The sequence below is a fragment of the Lynx canadensis genome, chromosome A1 (genome assembly GCF_007474595.2).
Source record: "Lynx canadensis isolate LIC74 chromosome A1, mLynCan4.pri.v2, whole genome shotgun sequence".
NCBI classification, from domain to species: Eukaryota; Metazoa; Chordata; class Mammalia; order Carnivora; family Felidae; genus Lynx; species Lynx canadensis.
In genome coordinates this window covers 199,847,510-199,868,362 of record NC_044303.2, presented here as the reverse complement: position 1 = coordinate 199,868,362, position 20,853 = coordinate 199,847,510, and positions in this window count along the sequence as shown.

Genomic DNA, 20,853 nt, shown 5'->3' with positions numbered 1-20,853 from the left:
TCCCAAAAATAAATAAACGTTGAAAAAAAAAATTAAAAAAAAAACTTTTAAAAACTCTAGGGAAACAACTAGAAAGGTAAAAGAAAAATGAACAACTCAGTGACACAAAATCAAATAACCTGATTAAAAATGAGCAAATGGCTTGAATAGACATTTATTCAAAGATGATATATAAAGTTCCAAGAAATGTATAAAAAATGCTCAATATCACTAATCAAAAATGCAAAATCTAAACCACATTGAAATATCACCTTAAACCCATTATGATACCAGATGGTTAAAAACAAAACAAAAAACACAGACAATAGCAAGTGTTGGTTGGGATATGGAGAAAATGCATTTGCATTGCTGGTGGGAATGTAAAATTTTCCTCAAAAATTAAAAATAGAGCTATCATATCATTCAGCAATCTCACTTCTAGGTATCCATCCAGAAGAATTGAAAGAAGGGTCCTGAAGAGATGTTTGTACATCCATGTTTATAGCCACACTATTCCATGAGGTGGAGGAAACCCAAATATACATCCACATATGAATTCATAAATCATGGTGTATACATTCAATGGACTGTTATTCACCTTTCAAAAGGAAAGAAAGTCTTCCACATGCCACAGCATGGATGAACCTTGCAGACATTATGCTAAGTGAAATAAGTTTTCCATAAAAGGGCAAATACTACATGATTGTACTTCCATAAAGTGTCCAGAGTAGGCTAATCCATAGAGACAAATTATAGTAGCAGTCACCACAGGGTGGGGAATTATTATTTAATGAGTATAGAGTTTTAATTCTGCAAGATGAAAAGTTCTGGAGATTTGTTTCACAACAGAGTGAATATAATTTAACACTACCAAGCTGGACACATAAAAATGGTTAAGATGGCAAATTTTATGTTATTTGTTTTTCACCACAATAAAAAAATCAACAGAATTTAGATACACAAATAATAACCAGCTATGAGTTATAATAGATAACTCTATTTATAATAGCAATAAAGAAGATAAAAGATAAAGTACTTAGGGATACATTTAATAAGAATTATCCAAGGGGCACCTGGGTGGCTCAGTCAGTTAAGCATCCTGATTTCAGCTGAGGTCCTGATGTCATAGTTTGTGGGGTTGAGGCCCACATTGGGCTCTGTGCTGTCAGCTTGGGATTATTTCTCTCTCTCTCTGTATGCTCCTCCCCTGCTCATGCTCGCTCTCTCTCTCAAAATAAATTAAAAAGAGTTGTCCAAGATTTCCATGAAGAAAATTATAAAACATTCATGAAAGACAAAAATAGAATTGAACAAATGAGAATTTACCCTTTGTTCTTTGACAGGACATCTCACAATCATGAAGAGGTCAGTTTTCCTCAAGTTAACTTATACATTTAATGTCTTCCCAGTTAAAATTCATTAAGTTTGTGTATGGATCTAGGTAATTTCACAAAGCTCGTATGAAAAAAAATAAAAAAATAAAAAATAGTAGCTAGGCAAACACGGAAAAGAAAAGCAAAACAAAACTCTGAATGAAGTCTACCCCTTTTAGATATTCAAACATAGTACAATGTTTATAATTAAAGCAATTTGGTACTGAGCATGAATGGACAAGCCAATGTGATAAAAATACAGACATAGACCAACTACATATAGAAATTTGGTGTAGGATAAAGGTGATATCTCACATCATTTGGGGCAAAGATGATCTTCTTAGTAAATGTTATCAGGACAACTGGAGATGATGAAATTCCTCATTCCTCATACCATATACAAGAATAAACTTCAGATGGATCAGAGTTTTAATGGAAGGAAGGGAGACAGGGAAGGGGAAGGAAATATGTATATTCTAAAAGAAAACATGGGTGAATTTGTCTATAGCTTTAGTAGAAAAAGAATTTTTGGCTATGATTTAAGGCTTTTTAACTAGAACTCAAAACCCAGAAGCAACACAAAAAATTATTGACAAATTTGACTATAAAAAATAGAAATCTCTTATAAGTCATAAGCAAAGTTGAAAGGCAAATAAATTGGGTGTTATACTCTACATCACCTCCATCTCAGCGCATTCCATCTCATCCCCTCCTGGCTGCTCTGTCAGGACCTATCAGCCTTACCAATAGACCAGCATCCTGGGATACTTCACTAATAACTTCTCAGTGGACCCTGGGAAAACCAGGGGACCAGGGAGCAGCAAACTCAAGTTTGCCAGAAGCAACTATGATAAAATGCTTATGTGATGAGATGAAGTGAAGTGAATGATGTCAGCATTGTGACTGACACTCACCTTCAAACAATTTGTCAACCTATTTTTGTTTTTTTTCAATATATGAAATTTATTGTCAAATTGGTTTCCATACAACACCCAGAGCTCATCCCAAAAGGTGCCCTCCTCAATACCCATCACCCACCCTCCTCTCCCTCCCACCCCCCATCAACCCTCAGTTTGTTCTCAGTTTTTAAGAGTCTCTTATGCTTTGGCTCTCTCCCACTCTAACCTCTTTTTTTTTTTTCCTTCCCCTCCCCCATGGGTTTCTGTTAAGTTTCTCAGGATCCACATAAGAGTGAAAACATATGGTGTCTGTCTTTCTCTGTATGGCTTATTTCACTTAGCATCACACTCTCCAGTTCCATCCATGTTGCTACAAAGGGCCATATTTCGTTCTTTCTCATTGCCACGTAGTACTCCATTGTGTATATAAACCACAATTTCTTTATCCATTCATCAGTTGATGGACATTTAGGCTCTTTCCACAATTTGGCTATTTGTCAACCTATTTTTGGACTGTAGTTGACTTCAGGGCTAATACAATACAAGATGGCGGAGTAGCATGGAAGCTTTTTGCAACTCTTGTCCCTGAAATGAAGCAACATTAACACCAAACCATCTTGCACACCTACAAAATTGACCTGAGAATTAACACAACAATCTGCATAACTTGAACTATAGAACTTGGCAAGTATATGGTGCAGAGAGAAGCCACAGAGGGTAGGGAGCTGCTTTTGCTTGTGGTGAGAGGACAAAGTCAAGGGGGAGAGTACAGGAAAAGCACGTCCCCTGCAAGCAGCTGGAGAGAAAGGGGGGAAACACGCATAAGAGACTGAACAAGAAAGGAGAAAGGAGAGGGTTTGTATATCATTAAGACTCTATGAACAGGGAATGGCTAACATTAACAACTCAGGCAACAACAGATGTTGGCGAGGATGCAGAGAAAGAGGATCTCTTTTGCATTGTTGGTGGGAATGCAAGCTAGTGCAGCCACTCTGGAAAATAGTATGGAGGTTCCTCAAAAAAGTAAAAATAGAACTACCCTATGACCCAGCACTGTTAGGCATTTATCCATGGGATACAGGTGTGCTGTTTCTTTTTTTTTTTTTTTTTTTAAATTTTTTTTTTTCAACGTTTATTTATTTTTGGGACAGAGAGAGACAAAGCATGAATGGGGGAGGGGCAGAGAGAGAGGGAGACACAGAACCGGAAACAGGCTCCAGGCTCTGAGCCATCAGCCCAGAGCCCGACGCGGGGCTCGAACTCACGGACCGGACCGCGAGATCGTGACCTGGCTGAAGTCGGACGCTTAACCGACTGCGCCACCCAGGCGCCCCACAGGTGTGCTGTTTCGAAGGGACACATGCACCATGTTTATAACAGCACTATCAACAATAGCCAAAGTATGGAAAGGGCCCAAATGTCCATCGATGGATGAATGGATAAAGAAGATGTGGTGTGTGTGTATATATATATATATATATATATATATATATACACACACATATATATATATGTATATATATATACACACACACACACACACACACATATATATATATACACACACACAATGGAGTATTACTTGGCAATCAAAAAGAATGAAATCTTGCCATTTGCAACTATGTGGATGGAACTGGAGGGTATTATGCTAAGTGCAATTAGTTAGAGAAAGACAAATAACATGACTTCACTCATATGAGGACTTTAAGAGACAAAACAGATGAACATAAGGGAAGGGAAACAAAAATAATATAAAAACAGGGAGGTGGACAAAACAGAAGAGACTCTTAAAGATGCAGAACAAACAGAGGGTTACTGCAGGGGGTGTGGGAGGGGGGATGGGCTAAATGGGTAAGGGGCACTAAGGAATCTACTCCTGAAATCATTGTTGTACTATATGCTAACTAATTTGGATGTAAATTTAAAAAAATAAAATTAAAAAAATAAAAATAAAAAACAAACAAACAAAAAGACTCGATGAATAGGGGAGTACAGAGTCTGAAACTCCGAAGCTGGATACCGAGTGGTGCTCTGGTGGGAAGGGTGAATCCCCAGGAGCAGACAGCAAGGTCTAATGGGTCCTTGGGCAGAGGATAGGCAGCTCCCTTGCTAACAGGACATATGGTAGAGGCTGTGTGGCCTCCCCACAGGCAACGGTCCCAGCAGACTCCAGAGAATAGCCATGTTTGCTGGTGTTTGAACAAAAACGTTAAAGGGCAGTGAAGTCTGGTGCTAGATGTGTGTTATGATTTACCATAATCTCTGAAATGCTGCTGCTACACAATCCTGCCAACTTTTCAGGGGCTGCCTGGCACCAGCTGCAGTCTCTGGGCATCTGCAACAGCATGGTCATGCAAACATTCCTGGGGGTAGGCCGGCACTCAGCCATTGCTTGGTGAGGCCCTTCCCCAGGGGATCACAGTGGGTCAAAGTGCAGGTCCCTCAGAAGTGAGGGGTTTGCAAACACAGCCCCATCTGAGATAAAACTCTGGAGGGAGGTGCCACCTAGCAGGCTGATGGAATGGTCACAGACAGTGTGGAAGTGGGGTGTGGATGGAAGCTGGAGACAAAGGAGGGATGGTTGGTTGCAGCTGGGAGAGAGCACAGACTTCTGATACTAGAGACTGGGTAGCTGGGTGACACCATTTTCACCCTCCTGCACATGTGCATACACGTGTACACATGACACAACGATCCACTCCCGTAAGTTAATCAGCACGATCTAGTGCAGAATGAATCTATTACACCAAGCTTCATCCAAGTGTGCCAAGCGTGCTCTAGGGGGAACATGACATGTCTCTCTGCTTGCTCAGTTTACTGACTATAATGTGGTTCATAGTTTGATGTCTAGGGGAAACTGGAAGCAATTTCAGTTGTATTTCACTCTGTTCACTGTTCCATCGATTCCGTTTTGTTTTCTTATTCTTGAATATAGAAAAAATATTCATTTTTATTTTCCATTATTATAAAAAAGATTTTTCTTTAAGTTTTTCCTACTATATTTTTTCTATTTTTGGGTAAATTTTCTCATTCCACTTTACTTTCATTTCATTTTATTTTATTGTATTCATTTTTTAAATTTTCAAACATTTTCCTTTTTATTTCCTTTTCTTTTCTTTTCATTCCCTTTTTTTCCTCTATTCTATCAAGCTTTTTTCAACAACCAGAACAAAACACACCTAGGATCTAGCATCCTTTATTTGATTTTTTGTGTGTTTTCAGTTTTTGTTTATTTATTCTATTTTATTAATTCTTTTTTAAATTAAAAAAATTTTTTTTCAACATTTATTTTTTTTTGGGACAGAGAGAGACAGAGCATGAACGGGGGAGGGGCAGAGAGAGAGGGAGACACAGAATCGGAAACAGGCTCCAGGCTCTGAGCCATCAGCCCAGAGCCTGACGCGGGGCTCAAACTCACAGACCGCGAGACTGTGACCTGGCTGAAGTCGGAAGCTTAACCGACTGCGCCAGCCAGGCACCCCTAATTCTTTTATTCCTCCAAAAGGATGAAATGAAGGAATTCAACGGAAAAGAAACAACAGGAAGAAATGAAGCCAGGGTCTTAATCAAAACAGATACAATCAAGATATCTGGAACAGAATTTATAATCACAATAATAAAAATACTAGCTGGGGTTGAAAAAAAGCATAGAATCCCATTTTGCAGAGATAAAAGAATTAAATCCAGTTAGGATGAAATTTAAAATGTTGTAACTATGATGCAATCTTGAATGATTCCCATGGCAGCAAGGATAGATGAAGCAGAGCAGCAAATCAGAGATATAGAGGACAAATTTATGAAGAATAATGAAGCAGAAAAAAAGAGGGAAAATAAAGCAAAAGAGCATGATGAGAATTAGAGAACTCAGTGACTTATTAAAAGGAATAACATCTGAATCACAGGGGTACTAGAAGATGAAGAGGGTGAAAAAGGGGTAGAAAATTTATGTGAGCAAATAATAGTGGAAAACTTTCCTAACCTGGGGAAAGATGCAGACATCAAAATCCAGGAAACACAATGAACTCCCATTAGATTCAACAAAAACTGACCACCAACAAGGCATTTAATAGTCAAATTCACAAAATACAAAGACAAGGAAAGAATCATGAAAGCAGCAAGGGAAAAAAGTCTTTAACCTACACGGGAAGACTGATCAGGTTCACAGCAGACCTATCCACAGAAACATGGCAGGCCAGAAAGGAGTGGCAGGATATATTCAATGTGCTGAATTAGAAACATATTCAGCCAAGAAATCTTTATCCAGCAAGGCTGTCATTCAAAATAAAAGAAGAGATAAAAAGTTTTCTAGATAAACAAAAACTAACAGAGTTTGTGACCACCAAACCAGCCCTGCAAGAAATTTTAAAGGGGACTCTCTGAGGGGAGAAAAGATGAAACAAAACAAAAAAGACCAAAAGCAACAAAGACTAGAAAGTACCAGAGAACAGCACCAGAAACTCCAAGTCTACAGGCAACACATTGGCAATATATTCATATCTTTCAGTACTTACTCTAAATGTCAATGGACTAAACTCTCCAATCAAAAGACAAATGATAACAGAATGGATAAGAAAACAAGATCCATGTATATGTTGTTTATAAGAGACCTATTTGCAACCTAAAGACACCTTCAGATTGAAAGTAAGGGAATGGAGAACCATCTATCATGCTAATGGTTGACAAAATAAAGCTAGAGTAGCCATACTTATATCAGACCATCTAGATTTTAAAATATAGAGTGTAACAGAGATGAAAAAGGGCATTATATCATAAATAAGGGATCTATCCACAAAGAAGACCTAAAAATTGTAAACAATTATGCGACCAACATGGTGTCATCCAAATATATAAAATTAATCACAAACATAAAAAAACTCATTGATAATAATACCATAATAGTAGGGGACTTCAACACCCCACTTACAACAATGGACAGATCATCTAAACAGAAAATCAACAAGGTAACAATGGCTTTGAATGACACACTGGACCAGGGACTTAACAGATATATTAGAACATTTCATCCTAAAGCAGAATACACATTCTTCTCAAGTGCACATGGAACATTCTCCAGAATAGATCACATACTGGGACATGAATCAGCCCTCAAGTACAGAAAGATCGAGATCATACCATGCATATTTTCAGACCACACCGCTATGAAACTCAAAATCAACCACAAGAAAAAATTTGGAAAGACAACAAATACTTGGAAACTAAAGAACATCCTACTAAATAATGAATGGGCTACCCAAGGAGTTAAAGAGGAAATTAAAAAGTACATGGAAGCCAACGGAAATAACACTGCAGCCCAAAACCTCTGGGATGCAGCAAAGGCAGTCATAAGAGGGAAGTATATAGCAATCCAGGCCTTCCTAAACAAGAAAGAAAGGTCTCAGATATACAACCTAACCTTGCACCTTAAAGCACTAGAAAAAGACCAGCAAATAAAACCCAAAACCAGAAGAATACCAGGAAATAAGAAAGATCAGAGCACAAATTAATGCTATCAAAATAAAAAAAAAATAGAACAGATCAATGAAACCAGGAGCTGGTTCTTTGAAAGAATTAACAAAATTGATAAATCCCTAGCCAGTTTGATCAAAAAGAAAAAGGACCCAAATAAATAAAATCAAGAATGAAAGAGGAGAGATCACAACCAACACTGCAGAAATACAAACAATAATAAGAGAATATTATCAGCAGTTATATGCCAATAAATTGGGCAACCTGGAAGAAATGGACAAATTCCTAGAAACATATAAACTACCAAAACTGAAGCAAGAAGAAATAGAAAATTTGAACAGACCCATAACCAGTAAGGGAATCTAATTAGTAATCAAACATCTCCCAAAAAACAAGAGTCCAGGGCCGGATGACTTTCCAGGGGAATTCTACCAAACATTTAAAGAAGATATTCTTTTCAGACTGTTCCAAAAAAATGGAAATAGAAGGAAAACTTCCAAAATCATTCTATGAGACTAGCATTACCTTGATTCCAAAACAGACTAAGATCCCACTAAAAAGGAGCCAATTTCCCTGATGAACATGGATGCAAATATCCTCAAGAAGATACTAGCCAACCAGATCTAACAATACATTAAAAGAATTATTCATCATGACCAAGTGAGATTTATATCTGGGATACAGGGCTGATTCAATATCCACAAAACAATCAGTGTGATACATCACATCAATAAAAGAAAGGACAAGAACCACAAGATCCTCTCAATAGATGTAAAGAAAGCATTTGACAAAGTACAGCATCCTTTCTTGATAAAAACCTTCAAGAAAGCAGAGATAGAAGGATCATACCCAAGATCATAAAAGCCATATATGAAAGACCCACTGCTAATGTCATTCTCAATGGGGAAAAACTGAGAGGTTTCCCCCCAAGGTCAGGAAAATGACAGGGATCTCCACTGTCACCACTGTTATTCAACATAGTATTGGAAATCCTAGCATCAGCAATCAGACAACACAAAGGAACAAAAGGCATCCAAATTGGCTAAGAGGAGGTCAAACTTTCACTCTTCACAGATGACATGATACTCTATATGCAAAACCCAAAAGATTCCACTAAAAAACTGCTAGAATTAATCCATGAATTCAGCAAAGTGGCAGGGTTTAAAATCAATACACAGAAATCGGTTGCATTCCTATACACCAGTAATGAAGCAACAGAATGAGAATCAAGGAATCAATACCATTTACAACTGCACCAAAACCCACAAAATACCCAGGAATAAACCTAACCAAAGAGCTGAAAAATCTGTACACTGAAAACTACAGAAAGCTTATGAAAGAAAGTGAAGAAGACACACACAAAAAATGGAAAAATATTCCATGTTCATGGATTGGAAGAACAAATATTGTGAAAATGTTGATACTACTCAAATCAATCCACATATTCAATACAATCCCTATCAAAATAACACCAGCATTCTTCACAGAGCTAGAACAAACAATCATAAAATTTGTATGGAACCACAAAAGACCCTGAACAGCCAAAGTAATATTTAAAAAGAAAACCAAAGCATCAGAATCCTGGACTTCAAGATGCATTACAAGCTGTAATCATGAAGACAGTATGGTACTGGGACAAAAAAACAGACACTTACATCAATGGGACAGAATAGAGAACCCAGAAATGGAGCCACAAACATATGGCCAACTAATCTTTGACAAAGCCGGAAAGAATATACAATGGAATAAAGACAGTCTCTTCAGCAAATGGTGTTGGGGAAACTCGACAGCAACATGCAGAAGAATGCAACTAGACCACTTTCTTACGCCATATACAAAAATAAACTCAAAATGGATAAAAGATCTAAATGTAAGACAGGAAGCCATCAAAATCCTCTAGAAGAAAGCAGGCAAAAACCTCTTGGACCGCAGCTGCAGCAACTTCTTACTCAACATGTCTCAGGAGGCAAGGGAAACAAAAGCAAAAATGAACTATTGGGACCTCATCAAGATAAAAAGCAGCGAAGGGAACAATTAGCAAAATTAAAAGGCAACTGATGGAATGGGAGAGGATATTTGCAAATGATATAAAGGATAAAGTGTGAGTATCCAAAATCTATAAAGAATGTATCAACCTCAACACCCAAAAAACAAATAACCCAATGAAGAAATGGGCAAAAGACATCAATAGACACTTTTCTAAAGATGACATCCAGATGGCTAACAGACACATGAAAAAATGCTCAACATCACTCATCATCAGGGAAATACAAATCAAAACCACAATGAGATACCACTTCCCACCAGTCAGAATGGCTAAAATTAACAACTCAGGAAACAACAGATGTTGGTGAGGATACAGAGAAAGAGGATCTCTTTTGCTCTGCTAGTGGGAATGCAAACTGGTGCAGCCACTCTGGAAAATAGTACGGAGGTTCCTCAAAAAGTTAAAAATAGAACTACACTATGACCCAGCAATTGCACTACTAGGTATTTATCCAAGGGATACAGGTATGCTGTTTTGAAGGGGCACATGCATCCCAATGTTTATAGCAGCGCTATTGACAATAGCCAAAGTATGGAAAGAGCCCAAATGTCCATCGATGGATGAATGGATAAAGAAGATGTGGTATATGTATACAATAGAGTATTGCTTGGCAAGCAAAAAGAATGAAATCTTGCCATTTGCAACTATGTGGATGGAAGTAGAGGGTATTATGCTAAGCGCATAATTCAGTCAGAGAAAGACAAATATCACATGACTTCACTCATATGTGGAATTTAAGATACAAAACAGATGAACACAAGAGAAGGGAAGCAAAAATAATATAAAAACAAGGAGGGGGACAAAATATAAGAGACTCTTAAACACAGAGAACAAACTGAGGGTTTCTGGAGGGCCTGTGGGTGGGGGGATGGGCTACATGGGTAAGGAGAATTAACAAAGACACTTATTGGGATGCGCACTGGGTGTTATGTATAGGAGATGAATCACCAAAATCTACTCCTGAAATCATTATTGTACTATATATAAGTACCTCGGATATAAATTAAAAAATTAATAAATAAAATTAATTTTAAAAAAAGACAGGCAAATAAACTGAAAAAATTTTTACAACATATATCACACTTAGATGACTAATCCTGTATATACTTGTAAAGAATTAAGGGGATGGGGCACCTGAGTGGCAATCTGTTAAGTGTCAGACTCTTGATTTCAGCTCAGGTCATGATCTCATGGTTTGTAAGTTTGAGGCCCACGTTGGTCTCTGCACTGACAGTGTGGAGCCTGCTTGGGATTCTTTCTTTCCCCCTCTCTCTGACCACCACCACCCCCCACCCCTCCCCGCTCATGCACACATGTACTCTGTCTCTCAAAATAAATAAATAAATATTAAAAAAAAATTAAGGCAGGGGAAAAGACAAAAAGCCCCATAGAGAAATGGGCAAAAGTCACAAACAGTGAATTCAGACACATAAAAATGGCCCTGAAACATGTAAAAATTTAACTTTAATCCAAACAAGGCAAAATGTTAATGAAAATTATCTTGTGATACCATTTTTCATCCACTGGATGGGCATCAACTTTGTTGATTAGGCTCTGTAATACTAGATAGTCTTGCATTGCTGTGAATGCTAAATTGCTAAATGGTATAACAGGAGAAATGAGGAGGAATTCAGCAACAAGTAACAAACTAAGTTTGTGTTCTTTGACTCAGTAATCACACTTATGGGAATTTACCTTGAAGATACACTCCAACAAATATAAAAATACATATGCCCAACTTTATTAATCAGGTTTTTTGAGAGAGGGCACATGCACACGTGAAAGTGGGGGAGGGGCCATGGGAGAGGCAGAGAGAATCTTAAGCTGGTTCTGCACCCAGAGTGGAGCCTAACAAGGGGCTTATTCTCACAATCATGAGATCATGACCCGAGTCGAATGTAAGAGTTGTGTGCTCAACCAACCTGGCTACCCAGGTACCCCAATCACAGCTTCAATTGTAATAAAAATCATTAGAAACTACATAAATATCTAGATATAAGAAACTGAATGAATGAAGTATGGAACATTCACATAATTTCGTATTATGCAGCTGTTAAAAAGAGTGAGGAAAATTTGTATGAATGGATATGGAGTGATTTCTAGCAGATATTGTTTACTGAAGCAACAAGTATAAAGGAAATATATATATATATATATATATATATATATATATATATATATATATATATATATATATATTGTTTAGTGTAAAAAGAACCGAAACTGGAAAACAACGCCCTCTTTATCTACAGTGGATAAATGAATACCATAATCACACTGAGGGGAGAAAAAAAAAAGAACTTACCCAAGTTACTCTGAACACAGCATTTGATTATATACCTGTAGTCTTGGATGGGGTGGAATGGTTGGGGTGAATTGCAAGTATATCCTTAAATCTCTCTCTTTCTTTTCTTTTCTTTCTTTTTTTTTTTTTTGTAAGTTTTTTTTTTTATGTAGTAGTATGGGCAACGAAGTTCTGAAGCAAATTTGGATGTATCATAAGATTGAGCATATGAATAAATATATTGTTTTCACTGAGGAAGAAGGGACATACAAATTTAGAATGAGGAAACACAAGAACTAACTTTGTGGGGATGAATTAGAATCAGCAATATTAATGTAAACTCATGATTTCTAAAATATGTATGTGTATTTATATATTTGTATATTTATTTGTACAGAAATTTCCTAGTTTTGCCCATTGAAGGACAAGAATCAAGATACTCCATATCTGAGAGTACACTTAGCATCAAGTACTTGGTCTGTAATAACATTTCTAAATTTTTTTAATGTTTATTTATTTTTGAAAGAGTTAGAGACAGAGTATGAGCCGGGGAGGGGCAGAGAGAGGAGGAGACACAGAATCCAAAGCAGGCTCCAGGCTCTGAGCTGTCAGCACAGAGCCTGATGCGAGGCTTGAACCCACGAAATGCAAGATCATGAGCTGAGCCGAAGTCGGATGCTCAACCGACTGAGACACCCCGGGGCCCCGGTCTGTAATAACATTTCTAAATGAAATCTACTAGGGCAAAAAAAAAAAAAAAAAAAGTCTTGCAATCTGGCAGGATAAGTAACAAGATGAGTCTAAGGCATCTTAGTATAGCAGAAAGTAAGAAAACATTCCAACAAAAATGATACACAACAATGAAGAATTCAGCTTGCGGGGACTCTGGTCAAACCTTGACAAATTGAGCTGAAAAATTACTAAGTAATTATAATGAAGTATAAATCATTAGGGAAAAGCATAGCAACTCATGAATCCATAGTGATAATAAATACAGATAAATAAGAGAGAACAAAGGGCTCTTGTTTATAGTAGAATGCCAAGTGCTAAGTGATAAATTTGGTGAAAATGCTAAAGTTGGAAAACCAGTACTTTGCAATCATCATAGTCAAAATTTGATTAGGCAGTGAGATTTCTGAAATATCTACGTGAGAAGCTTAACAGGGCCTCTCCTCAGAGAAACACTGGTGAAATGAGATAACTACATACATTAGTATTTTTTAAGTCTCTGGAAATTGACCAAAGGGCATACAACAAACTGAGAAGCAGTTGCTCAAGAAAATCTATGCATCTCAGTAAGAAAAGTACGAGTTTGTGTCATTGAAACCAGGGGCTGCTCCCATCATCCCTACCTCTATTTTGCAGAAATCTTAACTATGGGTAGGGCAGCTTATGAGAAATGACAGCTCCTTTCCTCCCTCACAGATTCCACTCCAGGACGGCTGGGACAGTTTGGGAGGACCGGTGGCTCCCATCTCCTCACCCATGGCTCTGGTCCTGTGTTGTGGAGGTTCTGTTTAAGGTAGGCATGGAGCATCCTGAGGACTGGAAGCTGCCTGGCCTTGCTTAGAGGGGCTAATTTTATTTGAAATAGAACATGCAAAAAGCCATGCACACTAACATTGTCAAGAATAGTAGAGATCAGTGACAAATAACCAAGAAAGGTTAACATCTCTTGCTACATTTGACAAGCTGTGCACATGAGCAAGACTATACACAAGTAACCCTAGAAGTTACTGGTCTCTGGCTGAACGTGGGGCAGGCTTGTAATTTTGACTTCTAAACTTAGAAAGCAGTCCACATACTACAAACAGATCCAACAGCAGAGTGGAAGCATTACTGGCTCCGTGGGCTTAAGCATAACCTCCGACAAATCAGTGACCACTCAGCTAAGCTGACCCAGGGGTGATGTCTAGGAAGCTTAAAAAGGAAAAAGGAAAACAAATGAGGAGAGGAAACAGACTTCACAAATTTTGTTTAATCAAGCCATTAAAGAAAGAAACAAAAAACAGCAACAACAAACCTGGAGTAGAAACACAGAATAAGAAATGAGAATTGCTACAATATATTTTCTAATGTCCAGATGTCAGCAAAAAATTATGAGATGAGCAAGGAAACAGAAAAGTGCACCCCATACACAGGGGAAAAAAATCAATCAATAGAAACTGTGTTGGGGGGCACCAAGATAGTGGAATTAACAGACTTCAAAGCAACTACTATAAATATGTTTCAAGAACAAAAGCAATCCATATTTAATGCATTTAACAAAAGTAGGATAATAATGACTCTCCAAATAGAGAATATTAATAAAGAGATTGAATTTTTTTATTTATTTATTTTGAGAGAGAGAGAGAGAGAGAGAGAGAGAGAGAGAAAGAGAAAGAAAGAAAGAACGAACCAGTAGGGGAGGGGCAGAGAGAGAGAGAGAGGGACAGAGGATCTGAAGTGGTCTCTGTGCTGACAGCACAGAACCTGATTTGGGACTCCAACTCATGAACTGTGAGATCATGACCTGAGCCAAAATTGTATGTTTAACAGACTGAGCCACCCAGCAGCCCTGAGATGGAATTTTTAAAGGAAAAGAAAAAGAATCAAGCGGAAATACTTGAGTTGAAAAGCATAATGACTTGAATAAAAACCAGAGAGGCTCAACAATAGATTTTAGCTGACAGAAGAAAAGATTAGTGAAGCCGAAGATAGATCAATAGAGACCATCCAATCTGAAAAACAGAAAGAAAAAAGAATAAAAAAAACATGAACAGAGCCTCAGGTATCTGTGAGACATCATCAAGCATATGATATGTGTAACAATAGAAGTGCCAGAAGGAGAGGAAAAAGGAATGGTATTGGTTTAGTGCTGGTGTCATAACAAATTACCAAAAACATAGTAGTTCAAAACAACATTTATTATCCATCCACCCACTATCTGCAACAGTACTGGAGATTAGAAATCAACACAAGTCTCACTGAGCTAAAATCAAGGTGTTGACAGGGTTGCATTCCTTTCTCAAGGCTTTAGGGAAAATAATTTTTTGTTTTTCATTTTCTAGCTCCTACAGGATTCTGACTTTTCCTCACTCATAACCCCCTTCCTTCATCTTTAAAACCAGCAATACTGCATCTCTCTGATCATTCTTTTATAGTCACATTTCATTCCAATATTGACCTCAGTCAGGAAAGGTTCTTTTAAGGACTTGTAATTTGGTTGGCTTCATCCAGATAATTGAAAATAATCACCCCAATTCAAGGTCTTTGATCTTAATTATATCTGCAAAGTTCTCTTTTCCATGTAAGGTAACACATTCCAAGTTTCTATAATTAGGACATGGACATCTGCAGAGTGGGAATGGAGGTAGGGGTGCATTATTCTGCCTATCACAAGAGGAGAGAAAAGCATTCAAAATAATAATGGCTAATCACTTCTCAAATTTTATTTAAAAAAAAAGCTATGAGAATTTCAATGAAATCCAAGTAGGATAAGAAGAAGAAAAATCCAAATATGAATACATCATAGGCCGACAGTTGAAAGACAAAAACAAAAAGAAAGCATGAAAGCAAAAAGACAACACATCAGATACTAAGTACCGCAATAAGAGTCGATTTCTTTATTTTTAAATTTTTTTTCAATGTTTATTATTTGAGAGAGAGAGACAGAGAGCAAGCAGGGGCGGGGCAGAGAGAGAAGGAGGCACAGAATCAGAAGCAGGTTCCAGGCTATGAGCTGCCAGCACAGAGCCCGAATAAGAGTTGATTTCTTATTAAATATCATGGAGGCCAGAACACAGTGGAATGACATATTTAAAGTGATGAAAGGAAAAAAATTCTGTGTACAGCAAAACTTTTCAAATATGAAAACAAATGTATTTCTAGATAAACAAACTGATGGAATTCAAGGCTTTAAGAGAAATGTTAGTGGGAGTAACCTCACAAAGATAGGGACATAGGTCATTTCTGACTTTCCTCCCTCTCATAAGAAAAACTACTAACAACTATTTATGGACAAAACATTGCTGAGAAATCCTAGAACACAGAGGTGAGACTGAGCATTCCCTGCCTACAGGGACCAAGACAGACAACATTAGAAGGGTAATAGGAGTGGTTACATATGATGACTGCATTGCCCCTGCCCCAGGCTGGCACAGAACAGTGTTGAGAGGTCTCTCCTGATCCTATGGTTCCTCCAGTGGGAAAAGAGAGCTTAATAGCTCAGATCTTGGCCGACTGAGTTCCTACCTGCAGAGCCCAGGTAGTGGTTACAACCAATAGTTTTGCCGATTTATAGAATCAATTTGGTAGAAAAGTTTGGCTGGACAACTTGGTAGGGTGCTGGTCTGCCTGATTCAGGTACTCAAATCAAGAGATTTGCCTGCCTCAGAGCCTTGTCTCCTTACACCCAGACACAAGATCTGAGTAATTGTCAGGTCTGCTGTTGAATGTAGCTCCTGACCCCATCTGACCAGAAATGCTGGCAATAACACCTGGAAGTTGTGTAGCCCAGCAACATTCAAGCAGAGAGTCCGATAAGCAGAATTGATAGTCTGCAGAGCAAAGCCAGTAGCCCTGTTCTACTAGGAGACTTGGGGGCACAGACCAGTTTGAGTTAAGAGCAGAAACAAAGAGCCTTTTTGACTTGGAGTTGGTTCTTCCACTGCACCCTAGCAGGGGAAACTAATTCATAGCTCCACCCATTGCTGAATGTAGTTTTTAGTCTGCCTAATCATGGAATCTTGCCAGAGCACACGGAGGCCATGAATCTCATCCAACAGCCCTCCTTACAGGGACACTTGAACAGAGAGCACAGCCCATTTATTTTCCTGTCTGCAGAGTTGGTGGCCCTGTCTGGCTAGGAAATTCACTGCACAGTTTTTTCTGATTTGGGTCCCCAAACAATGAGCTAGTCAGGCCCTGAGACCCACCTTCCTGCCCTGCTAGGACAGAAAAGCTAATTCATAGCTCCACCTACTGCTGATTACAGTATCTAGTCTTGACCATCTAAGTAAGACTGATCAGAGAATCCAGACAACCACACTAGAGCCCATCCTACAGCCTCACTTTGGCAGGAAACCAAGCCAGCTGTTCTACCCAATTATATAAACTATACAAGTGAAAAATGCTATAAAAAGAGAGCGAGAGAGAGAAAGAGAGACAAAGAAAGTCATTACATAATGTTAAAAAGATTAATCTATCAGAAATATATAATAACTGTAAATATTTATGTGCCCAACATCAGAGCCCCTGAATATATGAAGCAAAAACTAAGAAGAACTAAAAGAAGAAATAGACAGCAATACAATAATAGTTGGAGACCTAATGCCCCATTCTCAACAATGGATAGATCATCTAGGCAGAGAATTACAAAGAAATAGTAGATTTCAACACTGTAAACTAGATGGACTTAATGGACATACACAGAATATTCTATTCAATAGCAGCAGTATACACATTCTTCTCAAGAGCACATAGAACATTTTCTAGAATGGACCATATATTAGGCCACAAAACAAGTCTTAGCAAGTTCAAGAAATTGAAATCATATCGATATCTTCTTAAGTCCCATTGATATGAAACTAAAAGTCACTAAGAGGAGAAAAATAGGAAAATTCAAGAATACGTGGAAACTAAACAACACTCTCCTGAACAACCAACGGGTCAGAGAAGAAATCAAAGAGAAATGAAAAAATATCTTGACACAAATGAAAATGGAAACACAATACACCAAAACTTTTGGGATGCAGCAAAAGCAGTTCCATGAGGAAAGTTCATAGTAGTTAATGCCTACATTGAGAAACAAGAAAGATCTCAAATACACAACTTAACTGTATGCCTTAAGAGACTAGAAGGGGTGCCCGGCTGGTTCAGTCAGTAATCACATGTCACTTGTGATTTCAGGGTCATGAGTTTGAGCCCAAAGTTGTGAGTAGAGTATACTTGATTTAAAAAAGTAAGTTTTTTAAATAAAAAAGAAAAGAAACTGGAAAAAGGAGAAAAAACTGAGCCCATAGTTAGCAGAAGGCAAAAAATAATAAATTTAAGAGCAGCAACAATGGAAATAGAAAACATACACAAAACAGATTAAGAATTGGTTCCTTGAAACAAAGAAAATGGACAAAACTTGAACTTCACTAAGCAAGGAGAAAAGAGAGATGACACAAATAAATAAATATATAAATGAAAAAGGAGATATTACAACTGATACCACAGATCTATAAAGAATCATAGAGACTACTATAAACAACTATATGCCAACAAACTGGATAACCTAGAAGAAATGGAAACATTTTTATTTTTTATTTTTTTTATTTTTTTTATTTTTTTAAAAATTTTTTTTTCAACGTTTTTATTTATTTTTGGGACAGACAGAGACAGAGCATGAACGGGGGAGGGGCAGAGAGAGAGGGAGACACAGAATCGGAAACAGGCTCCAGGCTCCGAGCCATCAGCCCAGAGCCTGACGTGGGGCTCGAACTCACAGACCGTGAGATCGTGACCTGGCTGAAGTCGGACGCTTAACCGACTGCGCCACCCAGGCGCCCCGGAAACATTTTTAGAAATATACAACTACCAAGACTGAATCATAAAGAAATAGAAAATCTAAATGGTCCAATTACTAGTACAGGTTTGACTCTGTAATCAAAAATCTCTCTTGAAGAAAGCCCAGGACTTAATGGCTTCACTGGAAAATTTTACCAAACATTTAAAGAATTAATGCCAATCCTTCTCAAATTCTTCCAAAAAACCAAAGAAGAGAGAACACTCCCAAACTCATTTTATGAAGCTAGCCATTACCCTAATACCAAAGCCAGAAAAGGACACTACCAGAAAAGAAAACATATAGGCCAATATCCCTGATGAACATAAATGCAAAAACCCTCAATAAAATTCTAGCAAACCAAATTCAGAAGCACATTAAAAGGATCATTCACCATAGATGAGTGGGATTTATTCTTGGGATGCAAGGATGGTTCAACATGCTTAAACCAATGTTACATCACATTAGTAGAATGAAAGAAAAAATCCATATGATCAACTCAATAGACACAGAAGAAGCATTTGACAAAATTTAACATCTATTAATGATAAAAACTCTTAACAAATTAGGTACAGAAGGAATATATCTGCAAATAATAAAAGCCATATATGAGAAGTTCAGCTAATATACTTAGTGGTGAAAGTTTGAAAAATTTTCCTCTAAGATCAGGAACAAGACAAAGGTGCCTGCTCTCACCACTCCTATTCAACATGGTACTGAAAGTCTTAGCCAGAGACATCAGGCAAGAAAATGATACAAAAGGCATCAGAATTAGGAAACAAATAGTAAAATGGTCTCTTTTTGCAGATGACATTATATATATATATATATATATATATATATATATATATGTATAACCTTAAAGACTCCATCAAAAAGCTTTTAGATTTAATCAGCAAATTCAGTAAAGTTGCAGGATAAAAAATTAACATACAAAAATCAGTTGCATTTCTTTACATTGAGTTATTGGAACAAAAATATAAAGGGGCGCCTGGGAGGCTCAGTCGGTTAAACATCTGACTCTTGATTTTGGCTCAGGTCATGATTTCACGGTTGTGAGATCGACCCCCACATCCAGCTCTGACCTGGGTGTGGAACCTGCTTCAGATTCTCTGTCTCCCTTTCTCTCTGCCCTTCCCCTGCTTGTGCTCTCTCTCAAATATAAACAAACGTTAAATTTTTTTTTAATAATGAACTATCACATGTTAACATAAAGAAACTATTTTTATGAAACTATATTTCCAAAAACAAATTATTAGTGAGAAAAGTGGTACCCCTCTACATTTTTGCTAATATCTTTCTGTAATTTAACAAAGATGCTAGAATTCACGTATGTTTCTGCATTCAATTTGTCATAATATGCTGTTTTTGATTGAAGCTTATGAAGAAAATCCAGCTTTATAAAGATATGTAATTGGAAAAAGAAAAGATATTTTTAATAGCATTTTTAGATAATTGTGGGTATTTGTCATGTGGCATTTTCTTAAAGGTTAATTGCAATATGGAGTTAAAAACCATATCAACAAACTTTTCTGTTGCATTAAAATCCATTGGCTTATCTTGCACTTTGAATGAATCTTTTACCCATGCATGATTTTGTAACATTTTACACTGATCATTTGTAAAATATTAGTTCATTGAATTATGCAAATTTTCCAATTTTGACATACTACACTATATAATATTTTAAAAATCACATTCATTAATAGCAGTACCAATCTCATTAGAGAGCCTTTTAAGTACTGGGAAACAGTTAAACTTAGAGTATTGGGAAAAATTTTCCAAAATTCAAATTTTTACTTGAAAGTTCAAAGTTTGTCCCTGGCTTAAATATCAGTTGTTTTCTCGAAGTGACAAACTTACTTCATTTTTGTGAAAATATTTGCCAAATATCTAAGTCTAAATAGCCAGTTTATCTGTTGGTTATCCTTTCAAGTAAACATTGTGTCCTTGAAAAAAGCAGCCAGTTCAGCAAATCACTCAGCATAAGCACACACGTGCTTTTCCTTGAACTAGCCATCATGCTCCAGTTTGTGACAAATGTGCTTCCCATTTCATCACACACAACATTAAAAGACATGTATTAAAGGGTAGAAATATTAATAAAAGTTTTATTGCTTTGTCAAGGACAGCTTTGAGTAAAATTATTAGATTTTCTTTGATTGCCCATGAAGACTACAATAACTAATGGTATATTTGGTGCTGCTGTCTCCTTTCATGTTAAGACACCAGTAATTTTTCTCTCCATTAAAAAATATAATTTATTACAGATGGCC